The sequence below is a fragment of the Peromyscus leucopus genome, chromosome 23, assembly GCF_004664715.2.
Source record: "Peromyscus leucopus breed LL Stock chromosome 23, UCI_PerLeu_2.1, whole genome shotgun sequence".
Lineage (NCBI taxonomy): Eukaryota > Metazoa > Chordata > Mammalia > Rodentia > Cricetidae > Peromyscus > Peromyscus leucopus.
Genome location: NC_051082.1, coordinates 37251352 through 37267711, shown reverse-complemented (window position 1 = coordinate 37267711; position 16360 = coordinate 37251352). Strand labels below are relative to the sequence as shown.

At 36.2% G+C, this 16360-nt stretch overlaps 1 pseudogene; it reads left to right on the top strand.

Annotated features, from left to right (window-relative positions):
- The first annotated feature begins 6908 nt into the window (after positions 1–6908).
- Positions 6909–15343, top strand: LOC114689062 (annotated as a pseudogene).
- The last annotated feature ends 1017 nt before the right edge of the window (positions 15344–16360 follow it).

The following is a 16360-nucleotide window of genomic DNA, read 5'->3' as shown; positions in this document are numbered from 1 at the left end:
GCAGACTGGCTAGGCAGAAGAATCAGCCTTGGCTGCTGACTCCACCCATTTCAGCTTTCCAACATGTCAGGGGTAATTTACCACTAGCTCAGGGAGCCATGTTCTCTGCTAACTCTGGGAGTTAACTTCCTCCAGAAGCCTGTAGCCCCGAAACCTTTTGTTTCTCACTTTTTTTTTTTTTTGTACTAGGAAAAGCTATATCCACCACGCACCATGCTGCACAGTTTGGAGATGTCTCAGTGTACTTCAGTGGGAATCAGCCATGCTGTAGCTCAAGCACACATGCCTTAAACCTGCCATAGCCACAGGACACATCACTGTACTTTAGCCCACCATGAGTGACACAAATTAGGAAAGTGCTCTTAGCTACATTTATAATCTCTTCTTAAGCTCTCTCAGGTTTTAGGTGGAAACTCTTGCCACCATGTCTGGGTGCCATTTGTAGTAGTAAGGTTTCTCCGGTCCCACCAGGCCCCCGCAGTCCTGTGGCTCACTTATAAAATAATCACTCAGAAGCTTATATTATTTACAAACTCTATGGCTATTTGCTCGGGCTTACTACTGACTACCTCTTACACTTAAATTAACCCATAATTCTTATCTATGTTTAGCCATGTGGCTTGGTACCTTTTCTCAGTTCTGCCTTGTCATCTTGTTTCCTCTGTGTCTAGCTAGTGACTCCTAACTCAGCCTTCCTCTTCCCAGAATTCTCCTTGTCTGCTTATCCAGCCTATACTTCCTGCCTGGTTACTGGCCAATCAGTGTTTCACTTATCAACCAATCAGATCAACACATATTCACAGCATACAGAACAATATTCCACAGCAGGTCTTGGGTTGTATTAGAAAGCAAACTGATCAATCAGTGGAGAAGCCATCATTACTCCATGATTTCTACTTCAGTTCCTGCCTTGAATTCTTGATTTGGCTTCCCTGAATCATTAAGCATAAAGTGAAATGAAATTAATCATTTCTTGACCATGTTACATTTGATCATGGTGTTTCTCACATCTGCACAAGGAAATTATGGCATTATCCTTTTAGATGACACTGTCTGTTCTAATTGCATTACTTGGGAAGTCTGTTAACTGGGTCCTGTAACTGCATGGTGTATTTTGTGTATTAATTATTTGTTAGCTGAATCATTTGCAAAAGCCTTTCTTATCCAGCATCTGTTCTCTTCGTCACATCTTTCTATGACTCTACATATTGGTTTTATTTTTCTGTCCTTCTATATGTCAAATCTTGTTTCTTTTGTTAATTATGAATCTAACAAATTATGCCTACACAAAGTGCTTGTATGTGTTGCATAGCTTGATGTTTTCCTTTTAGATATTTTATACAATTTGAGATGATATTATATAGGATGAGAAAACCATCAAATGTATCAGTCTTACACATGTGACTTTCTGTATTTTCCAGATTTTCACTGAAAATGTGCTCTCTCCAGTTTTTTCTTCACACCTCCGTAAGAAATCCCTTGATTCTAATTGATGGGACTAGGTGTTCAGACTTTATCCTGAACCAGAGATCTGAGTCTGCTTTAATAGTCAAAGCTGACTATTTTGATTGCCTTTTCTTTCTACTGCATCTTAGAGTCATTTAATGGAGGGCCTCTAACTCAGCTATTTTTTATGAATATTGTGTCTACACATCATTGTTGTTTTTTATTCCCATTTTTTTTGAGATAGGGTCACTGAACATCCAGGGATAGCCTGAAACCCATGACATAGAAGAAGCTGGTTTGGAATTCACATCTGCCTGCATCTACATTCTTGGTGTTATCATCATTGACACATGCCACCATGGTTGATCCTACTTAGTTTTTGTCATAAGAATTTAGTTGTTGGTTTTCTATTTCTGTGAGCAATGCACTTGGCACATTTATTGACTTCTTTCTTATGTTTTTCAAATTTCTGCTTATGTGGAACACTATATATATATATATATATATATATATATATATAATATATATTCCATCATATGTAAAAGGCATAACACATACTTTCCTGCTCATAAAGTTGGCATTTCATCATGATGAAAAGATGTATGTATGGTTTTCTATGTCCTTAAATTATCATAAATACAATTTAAACTACCATAAACAAACCATTTTCATTTGGTTTCCAATAAATTTGTAAATTGTATTGGACAAATATGATGGGTTAAGATTTTTAAGCTTCTTTTGAATTGCTTTTGTCTTGTACTTAATATTAGTAAAGATATAGATTCTGATATAATTTTTATACTTATGAGAATTTATAACTATCTATGTAGCTACTATAGTTATTGCTAGGTTAATTCCTTTTCTATGGGAACTGTCTCCATTTTCCTGATTGTGTTTCATTGTACTGTAATGACAATGAATGGATAAGGATGATTCATAGATAGCAGAGTACTTTACAAGCATGCTCAAGGCATGAGTTTTATTCCCTAGCACTGTGTCCAGTGGGTTCTGAGTCACATACCTTTAATCATAACCCATGTGTGGTAAATATATGGAGATGACCCTTCAAGTCCTCTTCAGCCAGATGATGATTTGACACTGTCATAACTTAAATGAATCATTGCCCTAAGGGGAAAAAAGAGGTTGACTCTAGGAATTTATTTACCTTGTTTGCTTCTGTGGCACTGTGCTTTCTCTTGTAACTCCCAGGACTTTCCTTTCTATTTTTAGTGAGAACAATTTTTGAGTTACAAAATTGTGTTCTCGTTTCATTTTCATCTTTCAGTTTTTTTGGAAATAACTACATATACCACAGAATTGGAAGCCAAGGAATATAACAATCATGGTGTTAGAGTAAATTGCTATATTCAACATTGTTCTTATGTGACAACTTCTGAGACAGATTGCTCAGGCATCTTTATTCTACAACATGCATATACTGTCAGAAACGCTGAGGAGAGGGAAGGAAGTGCCAGGATAGAGCAATTCATTCTTAGGATGGTCTCAAAACAAGTGTGTTACCTCTTTTCACAGGAGTAACATATCTGCGAGTCTATGTTTGTATGATTTTTAATATGAAGATAAGTTTTTTCTCCTAATTCAGTTTACTTGTCACTGAAAAATTATTCATGCATTGGGGAGAGAGTGATGTCTAGATATAGACCAACAACATGTCATTATTTTATCTACTAAGCTTATTCTTCAGTGTACATGTGTTTCCATATGTTCAGGGATATGGTGATTAAGTTAGTTAAGACATAATATGATTCTAGAATAGTTTTATACATATATATATACATTGTTATAATTTGTGTCTTTCTTTATAATATTTTATTATAGTCATCATGTAATTATATCATTTGACTCCTTGTATTCCTCAGCAAAATTCTCCATTGTTGTACTCTTTTATACCTTCTCATATATCCCATTTATCCTAAATTTATGGGCTCCTTTTATATAGTTATTACTGTTACATATATAGGCAAAACTATGTAACTACTACCTGTTGAATCCATTTAATGTTGCTTGCACGTATATGTGTAACAGTTTTATTAAATAAGAAACACAGAGCCAAATGCAGAGTTAAAAGCCCTAGAGATCAGAGCAGTAGCTGAGAGCTGAGACTTAAAACTGCCTTCTAACCCTTTGCTGTCACTGCCGTCCTTCCCCTCAGAAAGAGACCTACTTCCTGTGTGTCTGTCTTTTTATTGACTTTCTGTTCTGCCTTCTCACTGGTTGTAAACCCAACCACATGACCTCCTCATCACTGCCTGTCTATACAGACCTCCAGGTTTTCTATGGTTGGTATTGAGATTAAAGGCATGTGTCTCCATGCTGGCTATGTCCTTGAACACACAGAGATCTGTCTGTCATGTGATTGGGATTAAGGGTGTGTGCTACCACTGCCAGACTTCTGCTAAATGGCTTGCTATTAGCTCTGACCCCCCAGGCAACTTTACTTATTAAGATACAAATAAAATCACATTTCAGCACAAATAAAATATCACCACATATATGGTTTGGGGGCTGAGTACTTGGGGTTGGATAATTGATTAGGTATTCATCTATAAAAATGATTATTTCATCCTGTTTTCAGCAGTAGTTAGTTGCCTGCAGTCCTGCGTCTATGGATGGCCATCCATGAGAATACTTCCCCTGAGGAAGCATGTCTACAGTTGTCATAGTTACATTCTTTTATAAGCAGCCATATTGTGGGGGTATCGTGTATGTACCTTCTCTGTTATTTCTAAGACAAATGATGTCAAATATTTCCAGGTCATCTGACTCTCAAAATCTTTCTGCCCATATTCCACAATGTTCCCTAAGCTTAGTTGCAAGAGATTTGTGGTAGATTTATTAGTTCTCCTGGGCACCCCTGAAGATTGCTCATTCTGCTTTGATAACTCATGTTATTCTTCAGTTACCTTCTGTTGCACTGAGTATTTTCTTTTGTTAGTTGTGAGAGCTACCCTTACATGTGGGTATAAGAAAAATATTAATGGATGCAGTTAGGAATGCTTCAAGCTTAAGAAGCTCTGCCCTACTTGTAAAAGGCTTGGGAACTAAATAGGAGGTTCCTGATGCACCATTCTGTATTGAGAAATGTAATGTCTGTATTCATTCACATAAACTTAAATTAATTAATCTCTGCCAATTGGACATTTCCAATATGAAAAAGAATAATATTGTGTTTTATGAATCAACTAAAAGTGTCTTGATATGAATAAGCATTTTGGGTCCCCAACTAGAGAACAATTTGAAAAATTAACAATAATAAAGTCTTGGTTTATGAACATTACATGTTGAAAGTTTGTTTTCTTCATTGTATGCATACTTTTAACCTTTCAAAAATGTTATCTTCTTTGTTACAAGTCATTATTGCAAAGATAAGGGGATGCCAGAGCATATGAAGTGGTTACAAAACAAGTGAGCAACATGAGTTCAGATCCATAGAACCCACATCAAAATGGGCATGAAAGTGCATCACATTTCAGATGTGTAGTTGCGACAAATTGCATAAGTCGGAGATGTCAACAAAGAGCCATAATCAAATGGTTACTTTTCGCTAAATTCATATCAAATCGTTAATGGCTCCTTTTATATAGTTATATGTTACTTATATAGCAAAATATGTAACTACTATGTTGAATCCATTTAATTTCTTGTATATATGTAACAGTTTTATTTAAATAAAAACAAAGCCAAATCAAGTTAAAAGCTAGAGATCAGCAGTATTGAACTGAGATTAAATATGTTTACTTTTGCTGTATGCTCTTTATAAAGAACCTACTCCTTGTTCTGTCTTTTTATGACTTTCTGTTTTGCTTTATGGTTAGTAAACCCAAACATTATTTCCCTCCTCCTGTTATACAGACTATTTTTATGTGGTATGGATTTATATGTGTTTATGTGGCTTGTCTTGAACACAAAACTGCTTGCATGTGATTATTGTTCTACATGAACTTTGCTAAATGTGCTATTAGCTCTGACCCCCCAGGCAACTTTACTTATTAAGATACAAATAAAATCACATTTCAGCACAAATAAATATCACCACATATATGTTTGGGCTGCTACTTTGGGTTGGATAATTTGATTAGGTATCATCTATAAAAAATATATTTCATCCTGTTTTCAGCATATTAGTTGCCTGCATCCTGCGTCTATGGATGGCCATCCATGAGAATACTTCCCTGAGGAAGCATGTCTACAGTTGTCATAGTTACTTCTTTATAAGCAGCCATATTGTGGGTAATGTGTGTTGTACCTTCTCTGTTATTTCTAAGACAAAATATGTCAAATTATTTTTCCAGGTCATCTTGACTCTTCAAAATTCTTTCTGCCCATATTCCACAATTTTCCCTAAGCTTAGTTCAAGAGATTTGTGTAGATTTATTAGTTCTCCTGGGCACCCCTGAAATTGCTCATTCTGCTTTGATAACTCATGTTATCTCAGTTACTTTCTTTGCAACTGAGTATTTTCTTTTGTTAGTTGTGAGAGTACCCTTACATGGGGTATAAGAAATAATATTAATGATTGCATTTAGAATGCTTCACTTAAGAAGCTCTGCCCTACTTGTAAAAGCTTGGAACTAAATAGGAGGTTCCATGACCACCATTCTGTATTGAGAATTATAATGTCTTATTCATTTCACATAAACTTAAATTAATGTAATCTCTCCAATTGGACATTTCCAATATGAAAAAGAATAATATTGTGTGTTTATGAATCAACTAAATAGTGTCTTGATATGATAAGCATTTTGGTCCCCAACTAGACTTAGAACAATTTGAAAATGTTAACAATAATATAAATCTTGGTTTATGAACATTGACATATGTACAAAAAAAAGTAACAAAAGTGAGCAACATGAGTTCAGATCCATAGAACCCACATCAAAATGGGCATGAAAGTGCTCTTTCGGGGAGATGGGAAGAAGAGACAAGAAAATTTCCAAAAGCCTCTCTGGCATGTGTAGTGGTGACAACTCAGGCACATAATCTAAAGTGGGCTAAACAACAAATACAGTCAGAGAAGTTGTCATACAAAGATTTCCCCCCAAGAGATGTATATACAAACACATCAGAGACAGAAATACTAATGCACAGCATATACACATGCAACCTATGGTAAATACATAACTATAAAAGAGCCAACTATTGCCACAGATAGACTGAATTCAATGAGGGAGTTCATACATACCAAATTGTCTCAGAAACCTGGTGGCTTTAATTAAACAATTGCATTTCACAGTTTGGGGGAATGTTATATCACACAATTTTAATCAAAACCATTCATTAGCACATGGGAAATTATGTGTTCAAACAAAATTCAAGCTTTCAAACTGTAGAAGCCATTGCATTTACATTGTAGATTGGATTGTTTTGAGTTCCCACCTGAATGCTGTAACACTTCTATGCAGTCTGATGGAGCAAAACCACCAGCTTGGTTTTTTAAGGCCATGTTATTTGCCATCGAGGAAATCAACAGCAACTCCCATCTTTTACCAAACACCTCTCTGGGAATTGAGGTTTACAATGTTGGATATGCTGAAGTGAAGGTTTTAGAGAGTGTGTTTCATTGGTTCACAGATTTGAGCTTTCTCAGCCCTAATTACTTCTGTAGAAAAGAGAGCAAATCAGCTGCTTTACTTACAGGAACATCAGGGAAAACATCTGAACTCATGGGGACATTGCTGCATCTTTACAAATTTCCTCAGGTGAGTGAGAGTGGCATGCATGATGGGCAGGCAGGTCTCTTTTCGCACATTATAACTGTGTGCAAAATAAAAGTGAAAGGATTTAATTACTCACTATAAAAGGACAGCTACAGAGACAGATGAAGACACACTCCTATTGTTTACTTTGAAATGCAAGAAAGAGGATGAACAGTGAACAGGATAAATTGAAACCTTGAGACTTCAGTAATTTTCTGAAACTTATAGGGATGTAGTATCTGACTGTAAAATCTGTTGTGCAGATTTTCATCCCTGCCACTTTGATCTGTTGTTCAAGACTGAGATCGTTCTTCACGGCAATGCTAGTTCTACCACTAAAGTACTGCCTTCCTTTCAGCTCACCACTGGGCCTTTTGATCCTGTGCTGACCGAAGGAAGCCAGTTTCCATCTCTGTATCAGGTGGCTCCCAAGGACACATCTCTGTCACGTGGCATTGCTTCATTGATGCTTCATTTCAGCTGGAAGTGGGCGGGACTGCTCATCACAAGTGACCGCAGAAGTGCTCAGATTGTATCAGACTTGAGAAGGGAGCTGGACAGGAATGGAGTCTGCATAGCTTTTGTGGACACAGTACCAGTTCTAGGGGAATCATTATATTCAATTCCTCTGCATACTCTGGTGCATATTTTGAAATCATCAGCAAACGTGATTATAATTTATGGTGACAGCACTTCTTTATTAACTGTAATAGTAAATACACGGGGAAAGTTCATATCTAGGAATGTTTGGGTCATGAACTCAAAATGGGGTGGTCACAGGTTTTATGGGTATACCATGTTAGATTCATTCCATGGGAGTCTCATTTTTTTCATACCATCATGGAAATATTTTGGGTTTCACAAAATTTATGCAGGAAGTCACCCCTATAAAGTACCCAGAAGACATTTATCTTCATATCTTTTGGAACTTGTATTTCAACTACTCACCTTTGCACTCCAGTTGTCAGATCTTTCAAAACTGTCTCCCAATGCCTCTTTGGAATTGTTGCTAGGGAACAATATTGACATGGCCATGAGATTTACAATGAAGAGAGTTACAATGCATACAATGCTGTGTATGCTGTGGCCCACAGTTTCCATGAGATGACCCTCAATCAAGTACAAGTTCAACCAGAGGCAAATGAAGACAGGACTATGTCGTCCCCCTGGCAGGTAATGTCCCTTTCGTTGTAATGTAAGCAGGAACGTGACACCAGAGGCTGCAAGTGCTCTCAATCTAGTTATTACTGTAGATTCCTGTTCTTCTTTAATTAAACACGAGTTGGTATTGTATATTTCAGGGATTAGATATCAACGCATGCCCATGTCAATGTACACGATGAGTGGGGGTAATACTTCTCAAGTTGAAGTTTTCATTTAAGAGAATAATACTCCTTTTGGTAGAAACAACATCAATTTCTTCTCCTATTAATAACTCAATGTGAAAATATAGATTTTATTTTTCATTTCTCACATAACAAATAGCAAAACTCATGTCATATATTCTTGTACATCAATAATTAATATGATCTCTTAAGCATTCCTGATTGTCCAACAAACTCAAGTAACTTCATGTTCCCCACTGAAGATCATAGAAATTCAAAAAATAGGATGAGGTAGCTACATTGTTTAGAAGTTGAGAATTATTTACTATATAATCCTTCATCATTTGGTAATGCTTGGGTTAATAATTCTCTAGAAAAATGACATTTTAGAAACTCAATGATCATTGATTCCTCCTGGGTTTTCCTTTGTTCTATGTTGTAGATACTTTCTCTAAAACATCATTACTATCATGCATTACACTAGGGAAGAAACTTCATATGTGTAGTTCTGTTATAACTCCTTGACACCAATTTTATGACAGGATTTCACATCTCGTTTAGATTCAACCTTTTCTGAAGAACATTCAGATGAAAAATCCTGCAGGAGACCTTGTGGTTCTGGATAGGAAAAGGAAGGCAGATGCAGTGTATGATATTAATAACATTTGGAATTTCCCAACAGGTCTTTCACTACAGGTGAAAGTGGGTACATTTTCTCCAAGAGCTTCACAGGGGCAACAATTATCCATATCTGAATATATGATTCAATGGCCAACATTATTTTCAGAGGTGGGTGTGGATCTTATTTAAAAGATTCTAATGTATGTTAATAACAAAACAATGTTTCTGAGTCTGATGACCCTTGCATGCTAACTTGGGACCCATCAATATGCCCATAAATCTCAATATAAAAAATTTAGTGATTGCTTATTCTGGTGAATGTATTTTCCAGTATGTTTCTAATTATCCATTTATTTTGACATTGAAAATCAAAATATCAATTAGTAGTTTGTGACATCATTGTCATAAAATAGCTGAGAGGATGTTTACTTTTACTTTCAGGGTCTTAGTTAATTATTCTCAACTTGACATAAATTAGAGTTACCTGGGAAGAGGAATCTCAGTTCAGAAAATATTTCTAAAATACTGGCCTAAAGGAAAACATTTCAGGTATTATCCTGATAAAGGATTGATGTGTGAGGAGCCATCAAAATGAGCGTGGTGGCAGGTGGTCCTTAGTTGTTTAAGAAACAAAGCTAAGAAAGCCATGATTAGAAAACCCGTAAACATAAAATTGGTGTCAAGGAGTTATAACAGAACTACACATATGAAGTTTCTTCCCTAGTGTAATGCATGAAATCCATGATTAGAAAATCGTATATTGTTTCAATTTCAATTCCTATCTATTTGTTTTTAACACCTTACCTTACTTCCACTGATGATAAAAGGTAGGGTAGAAGTGAAAGATGAAATAAGCCTTCCTGTCCACAGCTTGCCATTGGAATGGTATTTCATCACAGCAATATAAACCATAAATAAGACACGAGATTAGAGTGTCACAATCAATCCTCTGGTGGCTTTTGCTTTTAAGTCTAGACAAACAGAACAGCAAAGTGAGAGGGTGTCCATTTTTTACTTACCTGTCTGTTTGGAAAATGTAGGCGACAAAATCAACATGAGAAAAGAATGTTGTTTTTGTTTTTGTTTTTTGACATCACAGTTTCGGGGTAAAGCCCATCATGGGAGGAAAACATGACAGCACTGATTTGGGGAAACCAGAAACAATTCAACCAAAACCAGCAATGAGAGGGTGCAGCTGCTGCTGACCACCTTCTTTTCCATTTTCATTCAATTGCCCAAAATAATAGCTCCCATTTTCAGCTGGTCATTGAAACTCTGCTAACAGAATATAGGAAAATCTTCCCAGAAATGCCCAAGAATTTGTTTTCTTGGTGACATTAATTTAGGCTAACCTGAGGGAAGAGACCATAGTCACAATAGAAGACAAATCTCCCCACTCCTGCGACCAGAAGAACATGGACTGAATCAGTCTAAAGTCCCAACACGGCCTCCTCAGACTTTCCCCAGTGACCTCGCTCAGCACTTCATGGTCCTTCCTTCAAAAATGTCCACAGAGCCTAAAGAGTTTCATAGTCTGAGGAAGTATCTTAGGAAAGGATGATCTTTGAATGTCATGCCAAATGGAAGCCTGGAATACCACAGCAAATGCTGACATTTATAAATATAAAATTTTATGAACAAATGTTCTGTATGCTAAAACACATCATTTACTTGGGCTGTGATAAAGAGCTAAGCATTTTGTTTCTTATATTAAATTTCCTTCAGCTTCCTCAGTCTGTATGCAGTGAGAGCTGCAGGCCTGGATTCAGAAAAACCATCATTTAGGGCAAGCTTGCCTGCTACTTTGACTGCACTCCTTGCCCAGACAATGAGGTTTCCAATGAGACAGGTAAATGCCAAGCCCCTCAGAGGACTCTCTGTCCTTTCAATAGTTTTCTGAAAGTCTAAGCTAAAGGAAAAACATTTCAAGAGGGCCATTCCTTCACCTCAAGTTGCAATTTAAATCTTTCACTTGAACTTCCTCTTGAAATAACACGCACGCTCTATTTATTTTGTTGATCCTTTGCAGGCATTGTTGCCTCAAAACAAAAAACAAACAAACAAAAAAAAAAAAACACTTTGCTCATAGCAGAGATGAATGTTCCATTTCACCAGGGAATTTAATTGACAATATTCAGGGTACCAAGTTTTCATGATCTTCAAAACAGATTTCAATCAAAGTTATGATTCATCAAAAATTGTATGTTTTCAGCCTTACTAAAATAGTTCCCTCACAGCCTTGATTCATGTAGGATATCAGGAAGGTTTGTTTCATTTCCCCAGTAGCATCTTTTGCTATTCTGCAGTAACTAAGTTTCTAAATTAGCTTAATAACAAGATTTTAGTACTAGCCCATTTCCAACACCATGTGCACATGTGAATCAATATGTTATACAGTGAATATAAGGTATTATGAACAGTCTGAAATGTAAGGACAGTAAGAGACTTATGGGATGCAATGGAAAACAGAATCCATCATTAGTTTAATACTTCATAAACTTATTCCCATTCTTCCATTGAGCATTAATGATTTAAAGATTCAATATTGACATCTACTAATGAAGTTGATACTATAATTATTTCATATCTGGAACTTTTATTATGACTGCAGCAACACTGGTGATGCTATCACAGCTTAAAGTATGTGATATTACTCATCAACTCTTCAATGCCCAAATGCCAATGGTGCATTCACAGTCTTCATTAGAACTATTATTAAATGTGGTCCAGGTCTTTTGATAACTATATGAAATGAGAAAATTTGGCAAATGACCACCAATTTAATGTTTCTGGAGTCACTATTCCACAGTCTGCTGCACACCCCTTTGACACCTAAGTGAAAGATAACTATTTCTGGGCAATCTTTGGCAAAATTGGGAAACATTGTGACAAAATAAGTTGAATAACATAAGAAAGTCACTATGTAACTATAATCAGAATACTTTATAGTAAACACTGATAAATTCCACATTGAGTAGGAAATGAAACCAGAGAGGATTTGTTATCATTTTCATTCACAAGGAATAGGAGGTTATTTGTTCATTCCTTCAGTATTTTGTATAAGATCATTTCCACATTTAATAATTACCTAGGGTTAAAAATACCAATTTCTAAAATGGAATGAATAACTTTCCTTTTTATATATTAATTTCCATGATTTTCACAATAAAAATGTAGACTTAAGTTCTTTTTGTGGAAAATATTGGAACTGAACATAGACACTTCTTAACCATTAACTTGGTTTTATCAGCTCTATGCAGACTGAAGTCATAGAAAATTCATGTATGTGTTTGATGTGCACGAAGAAGTAGCACATCACATGCCACATACACAACTTACATGGCTACAGAGTAAGTTACAGGCTCTACAAGGACATTTAAGTTTGGAGGGATTGAAGGGAATGAAGAGCTAATTTGATTATATCAAAATCTCACTTTTTGCTGACTGAAAAAGAAAAGACAGTTACACATATCTTTAACACTCCAAATTTAGAAAGATTACATACCAAATAGAGTAGAATATGCTAAACATGTATTTCAATACAAAGTTTCAATCATATAGAAAGTAGATTCTGTGTCTTATATGTCAATAACGATTAGTGAATAAGAGTTGGCATTCTTCATATGATGCACCCATTAGAATCTAAAATAACTCAGCAACAAAAATAAACTAAACCTGGGGCAGAATGTGGTAACATGAGAGAATGACATAGAATGTAAAAACATCTTGAGAGAAGGTCAACTATTGTGACAGGAGAGTCTAAGAAAATATAAGCAAGATACGCATGTACACAGATGCATGTAGGTCTGTGTACTGCATGCATGCCTGATGTTTCTGGAGGCAAGAAGAGGGCACTGATCACCTGGGACATGAGTAATAGATGGCTGTGACTCACCATGTACATGCTGGGAATCGAACTCAGGTTCTGTGGAAAAGCAGAAAGTACTGTTAAACTCTGGGCTATCTCTCCAACCCTCCATATATTTTATGAACAAAAATAAAATTGAAAACATCTGTTGAAAAAGAATCCTAACAGAAATACTTATAACTTTATCCTGTATGATATGTGACATTAAATAACACCAGGAGGATATATTTCATTGCTTCTGAGTTTGATTCACAAGTATTTATTCAGTCTTTAAAATCTGATCTTGGAAGAACAAATAAAATCTAAATTGAACTACTGAATAGACATTTTACTGAAAATGGTTCTTTAAAACTTTAGTAATTTAATGGCCATGGAATTGTCTAAATATGTCAAGAGTTTAAAGCCCAGCACAGCAATCTGAATTTGATCCCAGAATCTAGAATTAAGGCAGAGAATTAAGTCCTGATTATTTTTTGCTGACATCTACAAATACACTCTGGCATATGTGAGACCTCCTTGTTCCCTACAAAATACAAAACAGGAAGGGGAGAAAGTTAAGAAAAGCTTTGAACATGTATTTAATGCTATCCAATCAAGATCCAGTGAAAATGAAAAATATTCAAGAGGAATAAATGAATAAATGTGTATATCTTATGTTTGTGACCACCATGATTAGACAAAAAAATTAAAGTACAAAACTATTCTTAAAATTAAATTCCATGATATATGGAAATGAAGAAATATTGTTCAGAAGTAATGTAAGGACTGAATTCATTTTGGCAGTGAAATTTGGTATTCTTGTGATTAAGTTTGTAAGTTTTAACAATATTACAAAATATAAGCAAAACACTTCAGTCAAAACAGAGGAAGACATTAGAATAGTTTAATATACTACTAAAAGAAATAGGTTCGAGAAATGTGATGTCCTGGGCATTATCTTTATCAACTTGGCAAAAGCTAGACTTATGTAACAAGAGGGAACCACAGCTAAGAAATGCCTCTAAGGACTAGCCTGTAGCCAAGGCTCTTGGACACGTTCTCGATTAGTGAATGCTGTACATGGGCACCCCACTGTGTGTGATGCCACATCTGAGAAGGTGATTCTGAACTGTATATCAAAGCAAGTTGAGCAAGACAGTATAGTCTGGTCAGGATACATCACAGGACCATGGACTCAACTCCAGTTCTTGACTACTTATCCTACTTTGAGGGGAATATGAAGAATTCCCTTTATTCCATAAGTTGCTTTTAGTCTTGGAGCTTTTTGAAAGAAGAAGAAACTCTAACTTGTGGGATTATTCACCTCAGAGTACTCTTTATTTTTGACTAGGAATATGGTTGTGATAACAACGCAAGGAGGTGGTACTGTGGAATATGTTTTAATAAAGGAAAAATTTGATCATGCATTCACTATCACCTGCATGTCTACCAGATATGGATCAGTGTATGAAGTGTCCAGAAACTCATTAAGTGAATGCAGAGAGGAGATACTGCAACCAGAAAACTGTGACCTTTCTGTTTTATGATGATCCCTTGGGGAAGGGACTCACAGCCACATCACTGGGATTCTCTGTGCTCACAGCTGTTGTTATTTGGGTTCTTTGTAAACCACAGAGACACTCCAATTGTCAAGGCCAATAATAGATCTCTCAGTTATATCTTGCTCACCACTCTCATGCTATGTTTCCTCTGTCCACTGCTCTTTATTGGCCTTCCCAACACAGCAACCTGTATCCTGCAGCAGAACTTATTTGGACTTCTCTTTATTGTGGTTCTCTCTACTGTGTTGGCTAAAACCATCACTGTAGTTATGGCCTTCCATAACTTCCACTGTAGTTATGGAGAAGGATGAGATAGTTACTTATATTTCAAGCCCCTAATTTCATCATTCCAACTTGCACCCTGCTGCAAGTACTTTTCTCTGGAATATGGCTTGGAATATCTCCTCCATATATTGACATGGATGCTCATTTTGACTATGGATACATCATTATTCTGTACAACAAGGGCTCAGCTATTGCCTTTTACTGCAGTCTGGCATACCTGGGAGTCATGGCCTTTGGTAGCTACCTCATAGCTTTCTTGTGCAGGAACCTATCTGACACATTTAACAAAGCCAAGTTCCTGTCTTCAGCATGCTTATTTTCAGCAGTGTGTGGGTCACTTTCCTCCCTGTCTACCAAAGCACCACAGGGAAGGTCATGGTGTCTATGGAAGTTCTCTCTATTGTGGCTTCCAGTGCAAGCATTCTCTGCCTAATATTTTCCCCTAAGTGCTACATTATTTTGTTCAGGCCCAATAGGAACTCACTTAATCACATCAGGGACAGAAGCCATAGTAGGAACAAAAATTTAATTAAAGCTTAGTTATATGATTCTTGAATTAAACTGAATTGTGCTAGTTTGCTACCATTCTAACAGTCACATTTAAGAATATACTACGGTGCTCTAAACATGGCTCTGTAGGTACAAATTCTTCCCACCAAACTTGCTTTTCTGAGGTTTATTCCAAGGAACCACATGGCAGAAATAAGGAACCAATTTTTTGAGGCTGAACTACTGCATGTCCATTGTCTAAAATAAATAAACAGGTTTAATAAGTCTTCTGAACTTTATAGTTTGAGATGTGATTACATGAGTTCTCATTGTTTTCACTAATGTAAGACATTAAGTTTTTGCTGTTGAAATTTGTTAAATTTGGAGCCTTGACTGTCTATGCACCAAGCCATATAGTTAGCCTTCTGAGGACTTTCGTCTTCAGTTCTATTTCTGAATTTACATATTATTAACTTTGACCAGTGGTGACTTTCCTTAGAGGACCTTTGCTAAACTTCCAGTGCTGATCATGCAGGATCTATCTGATGCTGTTAATTATGATCCTTTAGAGAGCCTCGCACACAGTGTGACTGCAACTTTAAGCTTCATAACACAATATTCATCACAAAGTTTCACATTTTCAAATCTTTCTGTTCAAGTTTTCCTCATTTTCACTATAGTCCTGAAACAGAGCAGTCAGTAGAAAGCATAACCTGGATAAATGTGATCCCATCTTCTAATTTCTCCTGCTAAACAAATAGTCCTTTCACTTTGAGGTTGGCTTCACATGGGCTAATATAGTGACAGTGCTTCAAGTTATGTAGAATGTGTGGCATTATTATATTGATCAATAGAATCCTTGTTTCTCTATGACAATGCATGAACTGTAACTCCATCCTAAACTATTCTTTCCACTTTCTGATCCTCCAGAATACCACCTAAGAGGTCCCTGGAATCTCTGCTCACCACATTCTGAAGCTTCACGTGCTCTTAGCCATCTCTCTTCCACATTCCTTCTGTAAAGCAGATCAAAAATTCAAAAACAATGTAGTCAAATTCATCCCAACA